General features: G+C 38.6%; 1 protein-coding gene across 1 annotated transcript in view; it reads left to right on the top strand.

The window, feature by feature from the left end:
* LOC104466740 (cyclin-dependent kinase 6-like) overlaps positions 1-25,218 on the top strand; it is a 71,695-nt gene that overhangs the window by 45,407 nt on the left and 1,070 nt on the right. The window lies entirely within an intron of this gene.

Below are 25,218 nucleotides of genomic sequence, written 5' to 3'. Positions count from 1 at the left end.
ACACCACCCAAAATACACAACATATCCAAGGCCAGTTAGGAATCTAAGCTATGTGGGTGAGCAGGTTTGACTGAAATCTGAATAGAAGTGTAGAAGAGCCAGTGGTGTTTGAGAAGATAACTGTCAGAGTGAGAGAAGCAACGGGAAGCAGTGCACGAATGAGATACACACACACAAGTCATACACAGACATCAATAGGAACATATACAGCAAAATGTTGAAAAAGCTGAGAGCTTCTGGGTGGAGTATTTGGAGTGATTCCTAGAGGAAAACTGTATCCTCCTGTTTGATTTGTTTAGGGAAACAGGATTTTCTACTACTTTTTTATGAAGCAAAACAAAGAAATACGTTACTTCCATCATCACTTCATGTCTTCTTGCACCTCCATACCTAGCCTATAAAAATTAATATGAGTCCCCTATTTTGATTAAATTTTCATGCAGAAGATGCTAGAAACTAATACAGCCTGCGGATGTTGTGTCTTCGAAAAACATGGGATGTTTTCCTTCTATGTATACGTTGTTATATACATAGCAAAAAAGATTTTAGGTGTAAGAAAATGCAAGGCCTAAGTCTGTGACAATCTTACTACCCCTAAAAGTAAGGTATGAGCTTGAAAATGAAAGCTATCAGGAGCTGCCAGTGTATAATATCTTTGGGAGTACCGTAAATCAGTTGAGGCTTTCTAGAGTGGCATGAACATCTTATAATGCCACTTACGGCAATAGTTTTCAGAGAAACATGAAGTACTATTTTTTTAATCCACTTGGAATATCAGTACCATTGAGACAGATGCACACTAAGTGCTAGTTGGTACTAGCACCACTTGTACTGACTGGCTCCATGGAACACACTAACTTGCTATTTAGTTCACTCTGGCATAAAGCCTGGCACTTCTTCGGTGATGATGAACAAAAATTTTAGCTCTTTTACAGGGTTCACTACAAAGTATGGAAAACAGGTAGGTTTTTTCACTAAATGTTAAGACTATTCATGGAAATTCAGTTGTTTCTGGGGTTTTTTTATGTGCTTTCTTTTGAACAGTGTGACTGAGTTCTTCAAGTGCAAGAAAGGAGTATGGTATGGATTTCATGTTAGAGTGCAAAGGGTCATGTTGAAAGATTTGAAATTCCAGTGAGAAAACAGATAGGATAACCTTTGAATATTTTTTCATTTGGATGAGGGTGAATTTTTCAGGTGTTCTGTTTGAATCAAAGTATTATCAAACACACTTTTCCTGACTATTCTATATTTTTAACCAGCTTCTATGTGAGTTCATGAGTAAATGTCTCCTAATATTCACTATGAGTAATATATATTTCTTATGTTCATTAGAGGCAGTACAGTTTTGGCTACCTTGCAATTATATTATTGATCACTTCAAGGAATATACTTCCATCACTGGTACTGTAATGACAGTCCATCTCAGAAAAAGATTTAGACAATGCTTTTTAACCCTGCTTTATTTGGCTATACATTTTTCACATGATTCTTATATGTTCTGCTTCATACTGCATTTGCAAGGACAGAACCAATCAAGTCTTTCTTAAAATGCAGAAGATGGTTGCTGGAAAATTTGAAAATGTTGGTGTGCAGTTTAGTATGCTGGGTTGATCTGGGTGCCGTGTTACATTAATAAAAAATATATCTCAGAACATGTTCAGTGTAACATCTAAATAGAGAGGATCAGAAGTAGATATGCATTTTCTTAATGTAATGGTATTTTCCTTAATTTTGTTTTCATATTTATATTCTTGCTCCATAAAATGAAAACAAGCTTGGAAGTATAGCCTAAAAATTGGAAGCGCTTTACTGGTTTACATTTCCTTACGGCTGTTGCAGCAAGTCATAATAGCCACGTACTTCAGCGGGTATAAATCGGCATTACTTCATTGAACTAAGCCAATTTATAAGGCAAATATGGCTGTCTGTCTTTAAATCAACAGTGAATATTTTGCACTTGGTTTATTTTTATATTTAAATTTCGTACTTAATTTTCTTTTTGTTTCTTTTTCACTGTCTGATACTGCTCACACACTGTTGCTTTGAAATTAATGGGACTATTTAAGTTAATAAAGACACAGCTGGCACTGTGTAGATTCAGTGCTACTAAGCTATGTACGGATTTAAGTGATTTGTGACACTAAAGACATCCTGCACCTTGTGTAATTTAAACACCAGAAGAATCAAATAAGGAGGGGCATGTGCATGGTATCAGTTCTTGTGGGAAAATATGCTTCAGTGACTTACTGGCACTGGTTTTGGAATGTGGCATTTAAAAGTACCTTTTTACAGTGGGAAAGAATTTGATCAAGAGTAAACAGTCTGACCTTGTTAAATGGACCAAAGTCTGTGCATAACCTAGTTCAGAAAACTAGTTTTCACCAGTCTGTGAAAAAAAAATAAAAATCAGTTTGTACAAAAATGCAACTAGATTTTCTAGATAAAATAATTATGCAAATAGAACATAGTGAAAAAAGTTATTATTCAAGTATGCACTTCTCTGGTGTGTGGGAAGTTGGCTATGAACTTTAAACATGGTTCAGACCATAATTTCAGAGGACATTAAAAGTACACAGTGTCATACCCTGTAGCTAGATGAAGTCAAGTCATATATGGGACAAGTGAATAGTTTTAAACAGAAATCAAAGCCATTTGTATTACCATTCATATCTGAAAATGTGAAAACCATGAGTCTGTAGTAAAACTGAACTTCTAGTATGAGCTAAGTTTTAAACACAAAGCTTGGCATCTCTAGACATAGTCACTTGAGTAGCAAGGATTTTTTGATACAAAGAAGGAAAAAGGTGGAGCAAGAAAATTACTCCGTTTTGGTTTTAGCTTCAAATTTTGCTGAAAGTGAACTGGCACACTATTATTGAATCTCCATGGTATGAAATCCTAGATTCAATGCAGTCTATGGAAAACATCCCTTTAACTTTACTGCGGCCAGGTTCTCATTCCAGGTTTTCATATTCTATTTGAAAAATACAGACACTTTCTCTGAACAAATATTCAATCTTCTCCGGAGGAATAGAGTATACAGAGAACAGCAATGACCTTCAGAAATGGTATTGATAGAAGTGCCTATCCAGTTCACCGGCTTTGGCCACAGAATTCCCACAGGTACTTTGTAGAATACAGCCTTGTTTTTTTTCCGTAGTGTTAGCACAACAGTGTCAAAATAACATATTAAACTTCTCAAGGCCTTGCAGGTGATCCATATTTAAATGCAAGAGTGAATGAAAAATCTTACAACAATTCAAGAATATGAAGTAACATTGAAAGACATTGTTGAATTATACTTTGAGTACATCATTTAAAAAGTATAGTAGCCAGTTGAGATCTGCTAACACAACAATCATTGTTGCATAAAAATGAAAATGTATCCATAACTGCAGTTATCAGAAAAACTACTGAAATAGTAACATTTCCATGTTACAAAATTAAATTGGAGGTAGGCAGCAATAGATGCAACTGCTTAAAAACCAGCATTAGATAAAACAAGTGAATCAAAGCAAAAAAAAAAAAGTTTCCATGAGACAAGTTCAGATTAAAAATTAGAAAGCATGTACATTAGGTTTTGACAAGTTTGGATAGAGAATCTGTATTAAGCCAGAAAAGAAAGCCTCTCTCAATGTAAACACTGTTTTCACATTTTTGTAGTCAATGTAAACATCTTCTGAACTTAGCCTGAGTTTCCTGAATTCTGTCTCGCTCTACTTTGTGTTTACAACACCAGCTATATATTTACCCTGCAGAGATTTCTTGAGGCCCTAAAGGGGGTGGAGTTCCCACCCTGCTGTGAGAAGGCTCTGTGCGTATTCTATGTATAGTCACATTTGACAAATTGACTACTGCACTGCTCCAGTATCAAACCATCAGGTTTTGAAAAAGGGAGAACAAAAACTACAGCTGTTCTTAGAATTTACAAGTGACGGTACTTTTTTTCCCCAAACTTTGACTACTTTTTTTTTTTTGCTTTATGTGTACGTGTTCTCATTTCCCTTCTATTCTGAGTGATGTTTGTAACTCAGATCTGCTTGATAGCTCCAACACTCACCTTTTTAAAAAAATTATTATTAAGAATAGATTAAGCAGGAAGGGATTAAGGAGCTATTATTTACCTTTCTCTAAATCATTAGTGTGCAGGATAGTGTGCAAACACCAGGTTGTCTAAGAGGTGAATGGCTCTGCTTATGCAGAAACAGATACACTGTAAGTGCAATCCGACTCACACTATTAGCAAGTGAAATGCATAAATCTTTCAAAAACTCTTAGATTCATACTGAACTGAGGAAGCTGTTAGACTGATGAGAAATAAAAATGTTCGTGATAAGTGAACACTAATTCTTATTTATATTGAGTATTCGTTATCCCTGTGTGTATTGTGTCACTCTTCCTCCTAAGTAATCCACTAGTAAGTTTTTTGTATTATTTTTCACATCAAAGGGTGAAAAAAAGATTTTTTAAAATGAGAACTATGAACATCTTCCCATGTCATAGGCACATATGCAAATATGTAAAATACCTGAAGCTTTTTAAGTCACATTAAAAATCAAAACTTTATTTTTTTCTTCTAAACCTTCAGTAACATCACAAGCAATGCTAGCAGGCTACAGTACACAGATAACTAATACAAAAAAATGGAAAGCTTTTTATACTTTATCCTGAAAAATAGCTGAAGGTAAAGGGAACCATGTATTTTGTATTTAATGTGTATTGAAACAGATCCTCTGTTCTCTTGCTGCTTTCTATGAAATTGAATTAAGATTTTAATACATGTGATATCCTGCTCTTAGTTTTCTTTTTTAGTGTTGCTAGTCAAATCACCATGGCAGAGAAGCTTTCACCTTTTTCCTTGAGAAGATGTTCATATTAGATTTGTATTAGATTAATAGCATTAATAACTCAATAGACACTGTAATTAAGCCCGGAATTCTGAAAAGACAGCATATTGAAGAGACAGCCATATCTGTTGGATCTAACATTTTCTTCTGAGGATTCCCTACATGTCTGTTAGGCTCTGGAACGCATTCAGAGGCGTGAGCACAAACCTTTCAATATTTCCTGGTGAAGTACATGCTAAAATGGAGAAGAGAGGCCCTTTAATCCTGATTGAACATTCATTTCAGGACTGAAATGTCCTACTCTGAACACTGCTATGGGTATTTCCAAGAATTAATGTGTTTATATAAGCACCTTGTCCAAGTGAGGAGCTAAACAGAACTCTTCCTGTGTGCTTCCACCACAATCTTCAGGAAATCTCCCATTGCATGGCATGTATATGTATATCTATGGCATTGGGACTTTATTTACACTGTAAAGGATTCTAGATTTGGTCAGTGGAACTGGGGACAATGGGCTTTAAAATGAGGGCAGTTATAGGATCGTCCTGTCAGGCTAAGCTCATTCAGAGAAACTACAGATTTATGTTCTGACATCAGGAAAGAACTTGTCTACAGTTAAGCCTTTGCTGTCATAATTCTCTCAGCAGAAACAATTCCTTTTGAGACTCCCTCATCATGGAACACAACATCATTGTGTTAAGAGCTGTAGAAATTTGAATCAAGGTCTAGTTTTCTTTCATAGCCTTCTTTGAAGACATTTTAACCTATTATATATTTATGGCCAAGCATCCTGGAGGTGTCCAAGGCCAGGCTGGATGAGGCTTTGAGCAACCTGGTCTAGTGGAGGGTGTCCCTGCCCATGGCAGGGGGGTTGGAGCTTGATGATCTTTAAGGTCCTTCCAACACTAACCATTCTATGATTCTGTGATCCTATGATTAAATTTTTCCCCTATGATAAGTTAATATATTAATTCTTCCTATTAGTCAATATAATTGTTTAATCAAGGATTTTAACAATATCTCCTATTCTTCAGAGGAAAGAACATTTCTTTATGTGAGTGTATTACTCTCCTTTGATATTTGTAAGCATCCATGTGTAGTTATGTATATTGTTTTTCATTCTCAGTGTTTTCTCCCTTTAGGAATGTAATTTAAATTAATTTAAATTAAATTACTGAGTTTTTAAAATAGTATTCAAGCTTATTTGGTCAGGAAGTGAAAATGGGGAAGAAGTTTGGAATTGTAGGACCTCTTGACCTCTGTTACATCTTTAATGACTTATCGTACGTATACTGTAATGATTTTTAAAATTGTAGTGTTCTGGCGAGGGTACAGCCCAGCCTACGTCTTTCTCTGAATTCTGCTTAGCACAGTTCCTAACGTCTTTCTTTCCTGCAAATATTGTGTATTTGATGGGACATCCCTAGCTTTCTGTGTAGAGTAAATAGAGGGAGCTAGTAGAAAGGAGAGCCAAAAGAAAATAAGGAGGCATAAAAAGACCAGAACAGTCATTGCATTGACAGGGAAAATGAGGCCCTACTAAATAAAATGACAAGGATTTTTTTTTGTTGATTTTTATTTGGTTGGGGTTTTTTAATTTCTTGTTGCTTTAGGCCAAGGAGTGTTTGAATTAACTTTTATTTCCAGTTTCTACTTTGCCTTCTGGACAGAAGATGCTACTTTTTTATAAGCAAGCAATTTAATTTGCCACATAGCTGAAATTCTTTCCTAGTGAATATTTGAAATATTATACCCTGAATTTGCAATTAATATGACATATGACATTGTTTTTGTTCTATTCCCTGCTGAAGGTGCTACACAGACAAAATCATTCCAACTCAGTTAAGTGCTATTTTAAAACTAAGATATTCTGGAAATGTTTTAAGTCTTGCTCTCATTTAAAACATCCTGACCCATTACATTATCTTTGTGCCCACATGGCCACAACAGAAAATCTCTTGTGCTACTTTCCATTCCTATGATGGGTTGGTGCATGGACTAATCAAAACCACTAACATCCATGTTGATGACTTGCAGACTTAACATGACAGTATACCTATTTAATAAGCGAAAAATGAGTGAAGTTCGGTAACATTCCCTCAGTTGCCATAGAAACCATTGCATCTTATATAGGATACTTGACTGCTTTTGGGTCCCCATCCTTTCATATCCCAAGTGGCTTTCTGTGAGTCCTTAATGTCCTTTTCGCCTATGGAAACTGCAATCAAAATCAAAATCAAAAAAAACAAGAACTTAAATGCTGCGACTTCAAGACAGGCAATTTCTATTCTAGTTTCATCTACTCAAATTAACAACCTACTACAATTGGATTCCTTTGCTCAGTCTGCAGCCACAAAGAGGTAAACTACCCCCACGGGGCCCTAGTTCTATGTACTGAAATTAACTCATACGGTGGGACCTTACAGCATCCAATGCTTTCTGGGGCAATCAAATGCACTTTTTGAGTCATGGGGAGCAAACTTTTGCATCACATTAGCCAGTTCAGCATTGGTCTAACCTCAGCTGAAAAAAATAGCACCTTTTTCCAGAAAAGCAGAACTGACAAAGCGCTGCCTCTGCACCTAAGCCTGCACAGCCAAAATCCCAGCTGACACAGTATTTTGAGTCATATGCTGACCTTAGTATGAAAGGGAACTTCAATTAGATGTCTATTGTGTTTTCAAATAAAGAAGAATGGTTTTGTGTTCAATGGATTACCCCACCGATTAAGACAAAGAAGCAGATGCTGCAAGGGCATATAGAAGGAAATAATTTAATTTCTCCCATTTTATTATAATCCAGAGTCTATTTCACGTATCAGAGGAATTAATACATAAGGAAAAAGCCCACAAACACATTAGGACCATGAGAATTTCCCAATAGATAGAGGTACTGGTACCTATGTATAACGAAACTCCCAGGACCTTCCATGTCCCAAAAAGCAAACAGAAAGGATGGGGGAGGGAGGAGTATCATGAAGGGAAGTCTTTTTATTTTCTTCTTTTCACATGAAGGTTTATAATTAAAGGGGAAAGTAAATTAATTACATGAATATTAAAAGGTTACTCTTCTATTCTAACATTTGGTCACAAGTTGTCTAATGAAAAGGAATGCAGGCTGGAGGGCTGCCATGCCTTTGCTTCTTTCTGCAGAGGGCCACAGGCTGAAGCAGTGATTGTGCGTGACAGATTCTGGGAACAATGAGCCTGCGCACAGATCATCCAGATGGAGCATGCTTTTCTAAATTACACCAACAACAGGGTGGCCCACAGGCAAACAAAATAGTTAAACAATACATAATAAAGTTTTTATTTGGTATTTCCTGTGAGGCTCTGCCAGTTGCCAGGGAGTGTACTGTATTTTCCTTTTGCTGTATTAATTGTTGACTACAACTGGCAAAGACCCAAACTAGCAGGGACAGATAAGGGGGGGAAAATGGCATCTGGACACTCAAGTGTACTGGGAAAAAAAAAAAAAGGCACAAAAAATTACAGCATATATCTGGAATTTTCCAACTAACGATGTGCGGATGTGGTAGCGCTAGGGAAAAAGAGCCAAACTGAGCCTGCTTTGTTCACTAAGAGAGGCCCCCCTGTAACATTCCTTTTAGCTGCGCATATTTTGGCTTCAGTTGTGCAGTTTTAACTATATACTGTGTATGGAGTGGTTCAGTTGTTGCTTCATGAATATAATGATTTCGTTACAAGAAATAAAATTATGTCAACGTATATGCATTTTTATTGTTGTGAGATGTTTACACAGAGGCTGTGTTTTAAATGTTAAATTATAGGTGTTAAATTTTCAGAGGGAAGAGGGAGAAAATTTCACTGCGTACAACCCATCACAGCAACAGCTGCAAGGAGGAGACCCTCAGTAGCAGTGAATGCTGCCTTTTTAAACTCATCAGTGAAATCAGTCCTTAAAGTTATCTGGTTTAGGCAAAAGCCCACAATATAATATAGTAAAAGCACTTGGATAAAAACAGGAGGCTGCATAAACATGCTAGTTTGGTACTGTTTTTCAATTTTATTTGTCTTTATAAACAGTTAAAGTATTGGCATCTTTTTAAGGAAGTTTTATACTCCTGATTTACTATACGCAATGTAGTAAGTGATTTTGCTACTAGTAGTACACAGCAAAGAGAAGAAACAAGAACAGGATGCTGTTATTTTCTTCTACAAGTAAAATAGCCTTGCTGATATTAGGCAGACTCTCCAAAGAAGATTAAAGTTGGTGTGAAGGCTATCAATACATATAGAGAAGAGAACCAACTGCACTAGGCAGAGATAGGGTTTGAGGCTACAGGAGGTCTGTAGTTCAATTGATGGGGAAGAAATTATTGTTGTGAGCTTAAATTGTCATATATTTCCATGGCATTTTTGAATGTACTTAGACCATCTTCCAGTGACCAGTGGCTGTTGCCACAGGCTTGTTTTCACTTCACAACTCATGTGCTCTTTCTGGAATTAAGTACTTTGGTTTTTTCTTTGTTTGTGTTTTTGGTTTTAAGGCAGATGTTTTTGTGATTGGTTTTAGCTGCAAAATATGGAAGTCATCTATTCTATTATTTCTTTGTATATGTGCAGTTTTCTTCTGTAAGAAAAGAAAAGTACATTTTTAAATGGAATTTTTTCACTTGGCATTATATTCATATACACTCTGGTTATAAGGAGAGCTGAACCTATGGATCAGTCATACAGATTTATTCAACCTGAGCTGGTAGAGTATCTGTCCGTAGTGGATGGTTGTTATAAGTATCCTATTAATTCTATTAAGAAGGCAGGATACATTGCCAGATGGTTTCCCAGATTCCCATTCATCTTCTAACAGACAGCTACGGCTATTCCTTCCTCTCAAACCTGTATTCCTACCTCTCCTCCAGCCCGGTCTCCTCTGTACTAAATCTAGCTCCCACCCCAAATCCTCTGTGAAGTCTGCCCTCCCACTGGGCTCCAGACATGCCCCTCACCAACTTCACTGTCTCCACTGCTTTCAGCTTCAGGCCTTCCTCAGCAGTCCCTGTCTCCTTTAAAAGTTTTCGTGTGATCTCAGTCTCACATGCCTTACTGATCATTTTTCCTTCTTCTTCCCTCTATAGCTCGTAGTCTTCTTTCTCAGTCAGTGTCAGATACCTCGACTCTCCACACACACTCCCACTCCCCATTGTCCTTCAACTCAACAAGGGAATGTCTTAATCTCTTCTCTTAATCTGGGTTTCATACTCTCTTCCCCAGTGTGTCCAGCTATTTTCATCTCTGTGGCTGAGTCTGATAGGTTCCTCTTCAAACATGGGATAGACCATTTATAGAGTAACAGGCTTTCTGCACTCAGTCAAAAGCTTGAGATGCCATGACGTCCCGCTGAGCCCCCTGGAGCTGGCCTGAAGCATGCTCATTGAAAACAAAACCTTCTGAAAGTGCAGTAGTATAAATCCTTACTGAGCATGTGCTGTTTTTCAGATTTATGACAAGGCCAAATTTGGAGCCAAGTTTTACAAAGACGGCAAGAGGCACCTCCTTGACATAGAGGCCAAGTTCCACAGCCCTTGTTCCAAAACGTGAGGGCACCAGAGCTGCTCAAAAAGAAGGCCACCAGAATTTAGGATGGGCAAAGCATGTATTTTTCCCTAGCCTCACACATGGAAACCCCCTAAATGGCTTCAACTGAAATATTGCAATAAAGCTGAGTACATTCCGAAGAGATCCAGATGAAAAATGTTATTATAATTGGTGAAATTTTGGTGAAGTTAAAAACTGCTGAAAACACGGTCTTATACAGATAACTTCAGTAATAGGCCTTGCTAGAAGCTTGAATGTATTATATATATGCTGCTCCTGATGGTTGTCCTCTACCAGAAGGAATCTGCGGAGTTCTGAGAGAGTGTCAAAGGACCCTTTCTGTTTCCCTCAGTAAAGGCCAAGGTGCAAAATCACTCAGTTTTTACTAATATATATGCTGTTTCCTATGCATGGATCCCTTCTTCATACCCTTATAACCAACCATTGTGTATCCTACAACATGTGGAAACAGATTCTTACTCACTTTAAAGACCCTCTACACATTTCTAGTCCCTAATGACATCTATAAATGTAATTTATTCACAATTAGGGACGTCAGTTGGGAACAAGCTGTCATAGTGATATAAAAACACCAGATGAAGAAAAGGGTCAGATCTATGGAAGAGATGAGTATGGTTAGCTACTGATCACTGACAGGCGTGAGACTCCTAAAGTCCCATTGAAGTCAGCGAAGTTCAAGAGCAGGTCTCTGCTTAGCAACATAAACATACTGACACCGCAGTTCCTTTCCAAATTAACGATTCGTCTTTTTCTCTCATGAAACAGAAAAATCTTATATTTGTAACCTATTGAGCTATTATCCATCATAAAATATATAAAACTTCACCGGAAGTCAGATTAATTAGAATAGGCTTCATTTCCCATAAGTACACTAGTTTCTTCTCCAGTCAAGGACAAGGCAAGTCTTTTAAACTTTGAAAAATAAGCTGATTTATAGATCACGTGTTACAGGAGTGGTAGGTAGTCTACTCTGTGCTTTCCTGAGGTGTAATTGATTAAAATTACATTTGTGCTTCTTGTGTGAGCTATAACACATGGCATTCTTGTGTACAGCGTTTCCCAGTCAGCTGTTGTTCATCCCAGGTTGAGACAGGAACAGCAGCATGGTTAAGAGAGGTCATCTGCAGTACCTTCCATTATTTTTCAGCCTGAAGATTACACCCCAGAATTGTTTTAAGAAATACTGTGAGTCTCTGCATAATTGATTTCAAGGCATGTTGCCAAACACTTCAGTTATTCAGAAGAAGCACTAGAGGCCTCTTTTATTGTTGTTGATAACAACTTTTTCTGTAACTTAGAAGATTTAAAATCCATTCTGGTTTTTTCGTTGGTTGTGCTGTTCACTTCTGTTTTCCTTCTGCTGTATTATGCTAATAGGTTATTTTATTCTTGCCTCTACTTCATTTCAAACAAGTTTCATTTTCAGATTTTCTTGCAGTAGCCCAAAACAAAACAAAATTTATCTGGTGTTTAAAGATGCTTTGTAGATAAAAAAGCTTAAGAAGGGGTCATTTAGACACATGTTTTCTAAAAGGTTCATGTTACAAAAACTAGCTTGGTCTAAATTCAGTCTGAGAGTATCCTTCTAAAAACAATCATACTGCTAGCTCTTGAAAACACTTCATTTCTGATCCCACAACCATTAATGATTTTAAACATCAGTAACGTAACCTCAAGATATTAACAAAAAATAAAAATATTCTAAACTAAATACATTCTTTGCTTGCTATCGTAAAAAATTCATTTTCCTTGCAGACTGCCACTTTCCTAGAAAAAATATATAGTATTTATTAGATGGAATTGTATACTCACTAGAAAACACAGGTTTTTTCTAATTTCTTGTTTCTAAAACTACTTTTTAAAATACTAACAATTAAAAACATCTAAATCTAAATACAAATTATTCTTTAATTTATTCAAACTTTAGGGATCTATGTCAACCCCAGAGCTGTTGGCACTTGTGCTTGGTATCTCTGCAGAAGCTCTGACTTCTAGCACTGCTTCTCTGCTATCTCCTCCTCAGCATCCATGGAGCCAGGCATTGAAGGATTTCCTGACTGCATGAGCATGTTATTTACAGGAATTCCTCTGAAAGTTCATGGAGGGGGGTAGGATGTTGCTGTCCTTATGTGGCTGTTAATGCTGTGAAAGTTTTCTGCAAGTGGGAGACAGTTATTCCCTTGCAAGGAATATGTAGGGAGATTTTAGCGTGGAATGATTGCTTCTGAGAACAGATCTTTGTGGCAAAAAGGCTTAGACAAGCATCATGATGATGATGGGGAAAGAGACGAGGAAACTGATCATTTGAAGATCAACTGGTAGTAATGTTGATGTTATCACAAAAGCTCTTGGCCCCCTCTCCCAGACCATTAGAACATTTACACTGGTTCTTGAATGTTAGTCCCTATTTGATTTATTCTCCCTTTTCAAGGACAGATTACATATTGTGGTAAACATTTTAGAAGGCCTTTTTTGTAAATCCATTTTCATCATTTTTATAAGGACTCTTCCTGAACAGTTAGGAGCCATGAGTGATTCATGGAGCAGCAAAAGGGATGTAACACAGCAGGAGACCTCCTGCATATTGTATTCTTCTTTCTCAGGCAGGCAAGGGGCACAACCTTTTAAAGTAGTAGATCTCTGTTCCACACTGGGTGTCCCCTTGTGGTTTATCTCCATTGCACCAACAGCAGTTCAGCCTGTCTTCAATTTTAAGTATCTTTCCTCTCCCGAGGAGACCCCAGGAGGAGGTATTGCCACTAACAGCAAACAACATTGCTACTGATTGGCCAGAGAGAACTAAAACATATCTCTGTAAATTGAATGTTTCCTTCTCTCCTGGAGACTCAGTATGCTAGTGTTTCACACCCTCTGTGCCTTTAAAATGATGTCCATTGCCTCAAGCTGAGAACATTCCCTTTGTAACATGCAGAACACAGCTAAACTCAGTTCTGGACTATTAAAAATACATCTCAGTGACACAGCCCTAACAGCAGATGCAGAGTACCTGTATTAGTCCACACTCCTTTAACCACTGCTGAAATAAGAGTCTGTCAAACAGATGCCTGGAAGTAGATTTGCACCCTCAGAGAAAGTGTTTCCTCTCTAAGACCTATATGGACACAGTTTGCAAGGGGTTAACAAGGCTGCTACTTTGCAAACAGAGGCAGAAGGTCACTGGCTTGGCGGAAACAGCAAAGGCTCCTGCAGCCTGCCATGGAGAGCCTTTCACCTGGCATTTCCCACCCAGGGGATTGTAAACATTGGCTCACAGCCATGGAGTCCTACAGAACTTCTCTTTACTTTCAGTGTATACATTTATACATCTTAATGGAAACTGAAACATGGCAAGTTATTCCCGCATGTCCAGAAGGAGAGAGGGAGCTTCTGTTCGAGTTAAAGAGATTTACTCATATTGGAATTTGAAAACATAGAGATATGCTTGTTTAGTGGTACTTCACATGTAACATAGCTGCTGTTCTCAGGCAAACTTTCTCAACTCACAGGAATGTGTAGAATGCTGTCACTTAATCAGAATCCAGAAGAGCTCTTTTATCTGCCATTTGTTAGTAACTAGCAATATTGTTCTTATCTCATTGTCCTTTAGCCTGATGCAGTGCCCTCAGACATGAGAACTCATAACATGAAAACACTCATTACCTTGAACATTCCTGTTTGTATTGTCTTAAACTTTTATCTCTTTAGCTTAAATAAGATGCTTTGTATCGATTTTGAGAGCGATGAGTCATCTGTAGAAGTCTGTTCTACAACATCATTTTCTCAAATTTTATTCACAAATAGAACATTTTATATTTTTGTGTCTATAACTGCTCTGGAGTACAGTCTTCAGTGATCTAGACAAATTCCGATTTTTTTCATCCAACTAATACAATATGTTATCTGTAATTAATTTCCCTTGGAATCTGTCTTCTTGAATATAACATAAAATAATCATGAAGTTAAAATTGGGAAATAAAGCCTAGCAAGGTGTAGTGTTGGACCAACTGTAACATTCTAGTTTGCTGCTAGATCTTCAGGTTCTTAATGTCAGTTTAGAAAAATCTTCTAGTATTTATAAGTGGAGGAAATTTTCTTCTGGTTTCTTTAAAAATCTGGGGCTTCGCTTTGTACTGTCAATCATAGATTTTGGCTGGGGAGTAGTGTATCAAGTAGCAAGGGAGAAGATTTTGCTGCTTTCTCCACAGAGTAAAACAAAGTGACATCTTCTAGGGTTTTTATGAGTCTCATCCATTAGAGTCAGAGAGGTGGAATACAATCTGCCTAGATCCAAAGTAGAATCCAGCCTGGTTAATATAATTAATGCCTGCTTTTATTTTTATCCAGTGATGGTCTAATGTAAAATGCATACACATTCCAGAGAGCAGTATCCAGAAACTCGGCTCCTCGCCCCTTCCAGCTGATTGTTCTTAAGCACTCAGCTACTTTCAGACAGTCTTGCCCCATGACTCATATACTCCTGGCAGAATAGTGACTTGGCTTCAGCAAAGGCAAGGAAAGAACTGTCACCCAAAAAATCCCTAGTCTAGTGGTCAAAGTATTTGCTTGGATGTAGGAGGTGCCAATTAAGTTCCCTTCAGGCTGAGTTTCCACATAATAACATATGTACAAGATGTTAATGTGGATGCAAACACATATTGCTTCCATCACTACTCTTAGTTACAGGCTTCACCAAGGAGGACTCCATACGGACTTCCGTTGAGAACATCCAGGTATCTAGGGTTATCTGTCTGCCTAAACACACATCACATGCAGTAGAGCTTCAGCTGAAATGCAGATTCTTCTTTCTCCAGCACAGGCCTTTCTAATGTGTGTGACCTTCTACACTTAACACCTACAGACCCATTCAGACTAAGAAGAGGAATTTCATAAGTGAAGATACCTATAAAGCTCATAGCCTTGAAAAGTCAGCAGATTGTGCCCAGCATTTTCGTGGCCTTAATGTCACAAAACTACTTAAATGTCAGATTCAGACTGCCTGAAGACACCTCTTAGTCTTTTTGTCCTTTCTATCTAGTTCTTGGTTTTGCCATGAAATTACATGATGTTTACCACAGTCCTTGTCCTGCTGATATTCACCTCAAAACTCAACTCATTCCTAATGATCTGTGGTACGTTTAAGTATGTATAAACACATAAACCTATCCATATATTGTGTCTGTATATAGAAAGTTCACATTTTTCTTTTTTTTTCTGGAAACTTGTATATTTCCAAACCTCTTTGCTCATTTGTTTTAAGAAAGAAAGATGTTTTATGAGGGTTTTGTTTCCCAAATGTCCTTTCAAAGAGCCCTCAAAAGGCATTTCATAGGAGTTTCATCTCTATGGTATCATTTACATTTTTACTTACTTAAGTTTAAAGCCATACACTTTTATTTAAAACCAGAGTAAAATCTACTGCATTCAATTTCAAATGTAGAACATATTTGCAGTGTTTAGAGTTGCCCAAATTCTTTAAATTCTTTATGCCATAGGTGTAGGAAGGTCCAGATTTATGTCAGACATCATGGTGATGATAGGATTGAAGTCTGCACCTTGTGAAGTACTGAAGGCAGGTGCATCCCAAGAGGAGTTTCTGCTGCAGAGAAGCTGCCTTGTTTGCAGCCCTGGGTTCCCTTTGGGTTTTGCTGTAATACAAGAGGTTTAACTGTAAGCTATTGCTTCACATGAGCATTGACAGATGTTGCTTCACCAGCCTTTTTATATACTGTACCAGGCTATCAGTGGAATTGGAACTTTGCCTCCAGGCCCCTACTCCAGCCTTGGTAGAGTCTGTATCACTAGAAGTACAAGTTCCCTCTTTCACCAGGGGCATCACAGCCCAAATCTGTTTTGGTGAAGGAGACCTGCATAACACTGTATCAGCTGCTGTGGGAGCTCCCACCATACTGCTGGGGAAAGGTTACAGCTCTTAGTGCTGCTGGTAGAAGAATGCTTCTCCTAGGAGTTGATGAGACATAGAAGTGAAGAGAGCCCAAAGTTACAACAAGAATTTTCAACAACTGTAGCTAAAATGTAGAACAGATACGAAATTTCTTGTATGTATCAGCTTTATAAGTTATCCAGACAAATATCTTAATTTTAGATGTGCCAGAGACTATTCTTGTCCAAATCAGACTTTCAGTATAAAAGACTTTTGGAGAAATATTTTCAGATTAATTGGGACTGAGTTTATTCTGCCTTACGTATTCTGGGTAAAGATCAAGTAAGCTCTTACTCAGCAGCTAACCCGCTTGTGAACAGATGTTCTCTGCTCACCCTACCATAAGCAAACATGGTACACCTCTCTTACTTTTACGCCCTGACGGCTATTTGTATCCTTACTTTCCTGGTCAGCTGTGGCCACTAACTCAAAGCGCAGCATTAGTTCAGAATTTCCATTCTCAACTGAATTGAAACAAGTATCTTACAGAAGCTGTTTGCACCAAGTTTCCCCTTTTTTAGAGTCTCAAACTGAAAAACTTCATTTTATTCATAATAGTCTATAACAATTCAGGTTCCTAACAGAACTGTGTGTTAAACTCTGACCCAGTGGTTACATTTGCCTCAAAATGAGAGAGTATTTCTTTTTGAGATTGACTCATTTGTTCAGGTCAATTTTGATGTTTGTGTTTCATTAAAACCTCTTTAATTCCACCTTCTTTCTCGTCTAGAAGCAGCTGTAGAGCCCACAGTAAAGCCTCTCACCTAGACAACTGTCAGTATTTAGTCCGTTCTTTGAGGCAGTATTTTCTTTTATGCATTGTCTCCTTGTGTTGTGATGGTTTGAAACAGAAGTGGCCCAAGTTCCATGGGAGAGAGGTCTGTGGTGGCCTTCATGGTTTTGCTTTATTTGTTTTTTTTTCTGTTCAGAACCAAAGTCTAACACAGCACCCCAGGAAGTGGGGGAGACTTTTTTCTATTAACCAGACTCCGGTTTTCTAGTAGCAATGGAAAGCTGGTCTTCATTATAAAGGCAAACCGTAAGTGGTAAGGCTCGGATTCTCTAGTCTGATGAACTCAGGAAGAAACCAGGCAGTTACAAGGGCAGCTTCTGGGGATCTCAGCATGGAGCCGACCGTGGTTTGGTCCTTGGCGCAAGTCAGAGCTACGCGTTCTCCTTCTTCAAGAGACTGGGCATAAGTGGAGTGAGAGACTGTAAAAGAGCTGGATGCCACCCAGTGGGAATATGTCGGGTGTTGGTTTCATGGCTACCTAAAGACACAGAGTAGAGCAAAGCAACCGGAACAAGGCCCAAGATCTGGTACTAGAAATTATGACTGTTCCCTCAACTAGCTAACACCAACAGGTGATGGATGTGAGTGGAAGCGTGCCAAATTGCTGCAGCCAGATCCAGAACAAGACCTGTATTCCAAGGCACAGTCACAGGCTGCCACCCTTCTAATGCTTTGTTTCTTCTGGTGCTGTGGAAGGAAATCTTTCTTATAGTGAATGTTTGACTTGATCAGCATTAGAAGCCAAAGGTGTTTATTTCCTTCTGTCTTTGTGGTTTTTTCAGCTCTGAGAGAGATTATTAGAATTTGCTGTTTCAGTGTACACATTTTGTTTGATTATTGAGTCTTGAGACTGAAGAATGGCTGCTTCTCTTTTAAAGCCTGTCACTCTCAGTGTTGTCAGGTATCTCTATATGCAAATGCATTGCAATATCAGCACAAGCCTCATTTCATGCAAAACTGACCACTTCTGTAAAGAGCTGAGCTGTCCATATTCCATAGAAGGCTGCTCTGCAGAGCAGAGATTAGGGCATCATGGTTTTGATTTTAATGCACAACAAGCCTTGGCAAGTCTTTCTTTGACTTTCGTGGGCTCTGGATTAGGTACAGCAGTGTTGCTGATATTATTTTTGCTTCTTTCTTTTCGTATAAAGATAAAACACTTTTCAAGTGAAGTTTCAGGTAGTATCTCAGAAATGTTCTCTGTATGGTGTCAGCAGAGAATTCTATGAAATACTCTGCTTAATGGAAATATATTTCCTTGTACTAGTTTTGAGGTACATTCTGAATTATCACTAGTGGTTGAACTTATTACCTCATCTTAAGAGCCAGTTTTCCTTTCTAGTAGCTGTTGCATACATCTGCTTAGTGCACAGAGACTTTTGAGGTAAAAACCACTGAATGTAGGTAAAGTATCTTCCACTAGTGTTTATATACACACACGCAATGTGTAAACGCACACAGACACGCACTCACACACTCCTACTGACAACGGATGTACCTAGAGATATTCTTCAGCAGCACTATCACACTGAGTTATGTGGTTCTTCCTAGAAATAAAAAAGCAAAATTCTGATTAGTTTTGTGTGTATAAACCATCAAAGACATGAATGGCTTCTTTATTTGTCAAGTTGTCTTACAGTAGATGCTAAATCTTGGTTTCTTCAAAGAAATCAAAAAGAGGAGATCACATTCTAAAATAACAACTCGACAGTGGGTGGCACATGTGATGAACATTTGTGTCTTCTATAAATAGATAATTTTTTGCTTGATGATTTAACTAATGAAGTAGTAACAACAATCTTTCCACTTTTCACAAAGCAGTTAATTAAGCTTGTGCCTAAAATGGAGACAAATGTGAATAAAGAGATGAAATTGCTATTACCATGTGCACTTCATGAGACCTGTAGCACTTGAAAGGATGTCATTTTTATATTTATTAAACCTTTTGTCAAGAAATAACATGCTTTCTAAAAGCCACCGGGGTAGTTTGGTTAACTTTTACTTTAAAAGGGAAACATTTTAATGTTTGTATAAACAGACAAAATGCAATCATCTTTCTCTAAGAAACGTTCTCTTCAGACGGACCTATCTCTGTGATGGTACTGAAAACAGTTACATGATAGTGGAAGAACCACTACTCAAAAAAGAGATTAAAAAATGTAATTATTCAGGCTGATATCCCTGGAAACTAAAGCACATTGTATACTGTAGTGACTATTACCTTCTCCACCACAGTTAGAAACAATAATAGGTCTTCAGAGATAAAGGGAGCCCTAGGCTTGCTTTATAAACACAGAATGCTCAGCAAATTAAGGATAGTGATGGGAAAATACAGTAACGCAGTCCCTAGCAAGTAAAGAAGACACACTCCCCTTCCAAACCAGGGATGAAGTAATGTTGAAGTCATTGTACAAAGGCTAAAAAGCTTGCTCTACTATCACCTGTCTTGGCCTTATTGCACCTTTTCGAAAGGCGGGTTTTGGTAGTCTCCCTGTGTTGGACGTTGCTGTGCAAGATACTGCAGGGTGCAAGGAGTCTCAGGCTGCCCCAGGGAGGCACAGAGCAGCATGCAGGGCAAGTGTCAGAGCCCATGAACCTGCAGAAATGCCATCACCTCACAACTTAGTGTCACCTACCCTCTAAATTGCCACTTCTGCCCTGCTCAATCCTGGTTGTCAGTCACTATTCCAAACTGCAGGTGAGGAAACATGATTAGACAAATTATTTCTTTTCCTAAGCAATTTTTAATACTACATTGACTTCATTTTAAGTAATATTACACTCTCAGACCAGTGAGCCATTTTTAAGCATATTCATTTAAGAAATTACGTTTCTTCTTTTCAGACTCTGTGGAGATTCAGTGCAGTGTTTCTAGCAAGTGGGAGGGAGGTGCATTAGGGAGAGAGAGTCTCTCCGCAGCGGAGGTTGAAGCCAGGCTTCAATCAATATGTATACCCAGATTTTTAGCCGTCTGTAATTCTGTCCTCTCCAACTAGTCTGTGGTGAATGTGTCAGGCTTAGTCATACATCTGAGGAGAAGTTTCTGCAAAGTTTGAAGAAAATTGTGCAACTCATTTTAGAGCCCCAGATCTGAAGAAGCCATGCAGTAGCAGCTCCGTAGTGAAGTTGGAAAGATTCCACTTCAAATCCTCCTGCACAGTTTGAAGCTATAGATTTTTTGCAAAGTTGGAAGATCACAATGCAACACTAAAGAGCTATATTCTAAGTACTGCACTTTGTATTCTATAGCTATATTTCTGCAATTTTTAACAAAAAGGAAGGACAAAAATAAATGAAAAATAGTCCAAAAAGATGCCCCAAAGACAATGTAAAAGCCCTGTTAGTGGGAACTGAACAAAATAACTGAGTTTAAGAACAATGTTAGGGAACTCAAAAAAAAAAAAAAAAAAAAAACAAAAAAAACCTGACAGATAATCTTTCATGAGGCTGAAATGCTTTAAGCTATGAAGTGAGCCAGTGTCAAATGGCCAATATAATTAACAAAATCAGCACCAAAAAGAGTACAGCAGAAACCACAATCATAAGAGCAAAAGATTTGGAAGAAGATTTTTATTTTAATTCAAGGATACTTTATATGAATTTAAGCATCCTGCTAATTGCTTTTGTGGCATGATTTCTGATAAAGTTAATATTTTAAAAGGTTTTATAGGCCTCTTCAAAGTCCCCTCAGAACTAGTTGGAATAGAATTAATCTCATCCAGCTTTAGATGTCTAAATAGAAGATGTCTACATGTGGGACAGTCACTTAAATTCTCCTCATAGATGGCAAGACATGGCAGCATGTCTTCCTCTGACCTGTACAACACATGGTAAAATAAGATCAGTTGCTGGGTGAGATGAGGATTGGGCCATGCCTTCCCCACCCCATCGCCCTCCTGGACCCCCCTCTGAATCAGCAGAGATGAGGGAAGCATAGCAAAATGCTTTCTCTGGAGTGAAAGGAAGACCTGGGGCCACAGCATGACTCACTGGCTAGTAGATTAAAGAGTGCCAGGAAACACATCGTGGGTACTGGAGCTCAATTGTCTATACTGTTAAATTATTAGAACGGTTCCTGGCATGGTTTTGAGTTAGGCCAATCTTTCCCCAGACAGTTCCTAAGCACAGTTAAGCATGGACCAAAGACCATTCCCAATAAGCAGTTTGCATGTGGTCACCTTTTTTGGGAGTCTGAGAATTTAATAATATGGACGTAGGCTACTCTGTGCCTGTTGGTCTCAGTGCCAAAGGAACATTTCCCGCCCCATTTAATTTCCTAGCACAGACATAGCCGCTGTGTTACAGTCTGATCCCTGCTTTGTTCCTGTAGCTGTGCAACTGAGTGTTGATCTGTACTTAAAGTCTGTGGCAAACCAAAATGTAGTCTTTTGTGTCTATGTTACTCAACCCCATCCCTAAACCTCTGTTTGTCTTTGTCTTTTTTGAACTGTATGCTATTCAGATAGTAACTATATTTGGAAAGGGCTGTGTATTGTGCAGATCCATTTAAATTAAGCAGTTATCCAAAAGTTAAAATCTGCTCTGTAAAGTAAATGGAAATTAAATGAGACTGACACATTGCCTGCATCTTGTGTTCACATTGCTAGTGAGCAGATACTTACCACTAATTTAATCTTTCATCAAAAACAGGTACCATGAAGTGCAGGACTGAAAATTCTGGGGCTAGATGGTCCCAGATAGCAACATCTGGCAGGTATAATAAGGCAGAAAACTTTATTTCAAAATATAGTTCTCTTTCTTGTTTTGACTTTAAATGCAGCTTTCCCCTTGCTTCTAACTGAGCACATTTCCTTCTTTAGCAGGTCAGACACAGCCTCAGTAGACTTTTACAGATGTTCTTTTCCTTTCTAATGCCTCTCAGATACACATTTAATTTATTTTCATTCTGGAGTGCTGCCTAAATCTATTCACATTTGAATTGTTAGAAGCAGTGAGCTGCAGTTACTGATGTCATTCTTACTTGAGATCATCCCATCTTACCTGAGTAGTAGAAACATAAAAAGTACACTGGAAAAGGAGCACAGGTGTTCCTTTAGACATGTACTCCTTCCAGTGTATGAATTATTCTCAATCTTTTCGTATGTAGCTTTATCTATGAAACACAAATATCATGGGGTATCCTCAGGACAGGCAGAGTAGGCTGAGAAGCTGAAGGGGGAAAAGGAGCTAATTTGGCCCAGGAGCATTTGGAAGAAGGGACAGGGTGTGAAATATGAGGCAGTTAGAGGGTACAAGGGAGCAGATGGGGAATGTGAGGGAGGGCAGAGCCTATGGGACAGCAAGCAGTGTCCACCCAGGCATTTGCACATGAGCAGCGGGGGTTAGGCATGTTCAGTGACTCTGTCAGGGTGCTACTGGCATGTGGCAGAAAGGCAGAGGAAGGGGAGAGGAGCCAGGACATCCGGGAACAGCTGGGAGGAACCTGGCTGGTGTAAGAGAGATGCTAAAGAGGCCAGGCAGGGTGAGGAGAAGAGAGAAGGAGGAAAAGGAAATGTAGTGTGAGAGGACTAAAATGTAACATGGTCACTAAAGCCTACAATCTCCAAAGTATTTAGGAGTTTTATGCTGAATTTAGGATGTCCATCAGCATGTGAGCACAAACCTCTTTTCCTGCAGAGCAATTGCCATGTGCCACATTACCTGTGTGTCAGATTTTCAGGACAGGCAGTATTTAAGTGAAATGTACTGATGCAAGTGCTTGCTTTTTTTCATCCTAAAAGTGTGACTTTATCAAGCAGCTCTTTATCAAGTGCCCTATCTCTCAGGGAGAGCCTGTCTCGCTGGTGGTGTGGCTTACCTAAGCAAGGCAAAGCATTTTTTCATTCTAAGTCAGAACTGTGCTAAAGAGGAAGCGATGATGTAGTTGTTCAGCCTCACCATATCCTGTGTTCAGAATAATTTTCATTTCTACTTATCTGCAAATGTTGATGGAATGTCCACAAATATTTTCTTGGTTTCTATGGTAAGAGAAAGAGAGTGTGAAACTCTGTGTCAAAACCACTGCATCATCTGCATCATCCTGTGCTTTTCAGGAGAAGCCCCTAACCACCAGAGGAGTCATCTGTAGCATTACTTGGGTGCAAACTGACATTTAGTACATCTTGATCCCTTTCAGGCTAACATTTTGAAGCACAGACTTGCATATTACAAACCATAAAGGTTACTTGGTCACTTTTATAATTACACAGGAACACAGAAAGTATATCAAAACAGCTCAGCACAGATTACTTCCTCCCTGACTATAAAGCAATCAGGCATTTGCTGGAATTTAACTGTAAGATTTTGGAAATCATTTGTTTGGAGGGTTTAAGGTTCCAAATCACTCAGAAGTAAAATCTCCCAGTCCCCCGTGTACACACGCATGAAGCATAGCAGGGTGCAAATGCTTGGGGAACTGTGCCAGTAAGTGGTCACGTGGGAGAAGCAGCTAACGTGCTGCACGCTTCTGCAGCCTTCCAAAAACAGCACTGTTCCCTCTGAACAAGCACCCGGGGACCGGCCACGAACTGCCATGCTCCTCTCAGGAAAGCAGCAGCCATCCTGTGTCACATTTCCCTGGAAAAAGGACTTCAGTTTGGGGCATATATTGTCAGAAGTATTCAAACTGTCTCACAACAATGTGTCCCCCAGTCCTTTGCCTATGAGTGTGCAGAGCTTTAATGTGGCAGGGCAGCACCCTTTCACTCTGTGGGAGAAGAGCTATGTGGATCTCAAACCAGGAATTGTGGGGCTTGGTGGTGTTCCCACAGAACAGAGGTCACACAGTGCTCCTGACACCACGCCCAGCCATTGACAGACAATAATGGACTTAAATTGTTATAACTAACTTTTCAAAGCAATGTTTCTTCAATAAGCTTTTCCACAAATGTCCTGAGAGAATAAAAGTGCAGATCAGTTTGAGAAGTGTATCTGCATCAGGAAAAAATATGTACGTGTTTTAGGAAGAATTCTGTCTGACTCAGATAGGGCAGCTCCAGTAAAACTTTTCTGGTTTTTATAGAGGGAAGTATTTTGGAAAAGCATCACTAGTATGGTACCAAATCAGGAACAAGACAAACGGAGTTAAGTAATGCCCAGCTTCCATACAGGAATCCTTTTCCATGGACAGGTATCTGGGAGTCTAGCTTGCCAGTGCAGTACTTTGCACTGTGTTATTGAACTGTTTCAAAGACAAATTTCATGAATAGAGATCAAAGTGTTTAAGAGGACTGTTAGCAAATATGACCACTTGTGCAAATATCCATGAACCTCCCTTCAATAGCCATACAGTAGTTCCAAAGGCTGTCAGGGCATGTAATGATTGTAATAAATGTATTTGCTTTTGTTTCACCTGGCTTTGACCAGCAAATTCGGCTGATTACTTCCATTGTTATTTTTGCTTTGAAAACAATTATATAATTTTTAAAAACCTACTCTTCTTACACATTTCTTTTTACTAGTCATGGTATTCAGAACTCGCTATCCTAGTTAACATAATTTTGAAAGGTATTTTCATTCTTATCTTTGCACTTGTTTCTTTTCAGTGTTTTTGCTTTGTGTCTTGCTCCTCCTGAATGCTGCATCTCCCAACTTTGCATTTGTTGGAGAAGCAGACCAATAATTGTTGAGACCCTCCCTGCCCCCAGATTAAGAGTCAGGGGTTTAAATTATAGCACCTACTAAGAAAATACTGCTATTTAGCTGATGATCATGTGCTGGCATGTTGGATTATAATTGCATTCATGAGTGGGATACTCCCATGGCTCTGAGACTATATTCTAGAAACAAAATAGCTCATGCAGGACTCTGAAGAAGTTCCTTGTGTTCTTCTGTAAATATACTGAAGACACAGTCAGCCTCATCTGTATTTTGTCTTCTTGTGAGAAACAAAAGGATAAATATAAACTGTCCCATCCCTGTTGTGGGTCCAATGTGTAGGACTCATCAAAGTACGTTCATGAAGCAGTGCCAGTAAAATTCCCACTGGGTCTCTACAACATGTTGTGACATGACCACCACGACAAGAACAGCCTAAAAGCAGACGCTTTACATGGC

Source organism: Pterocles gutturalis, unplaced genomic scaffold (genome assembly GCF_000699245.1).
Source record: "Pterocles gutturalis isolate BGI_N339 unplaced genomic scaffold, ASM69924v1 scaffold8519, whole genome shotgun sequence".
Classification (NCBI taxonomy): Eukaryota; Metazoa; Chordata; class Aves; order Pterocliformes; family Pteroclidae; genus Pterocles; species Pterocles gutturalis.
The sequence above is the reverse complement of the archived record's forward strand: the minus strand, read 5'-3'. Positions and strand labels throughout refer to the sequence as shown.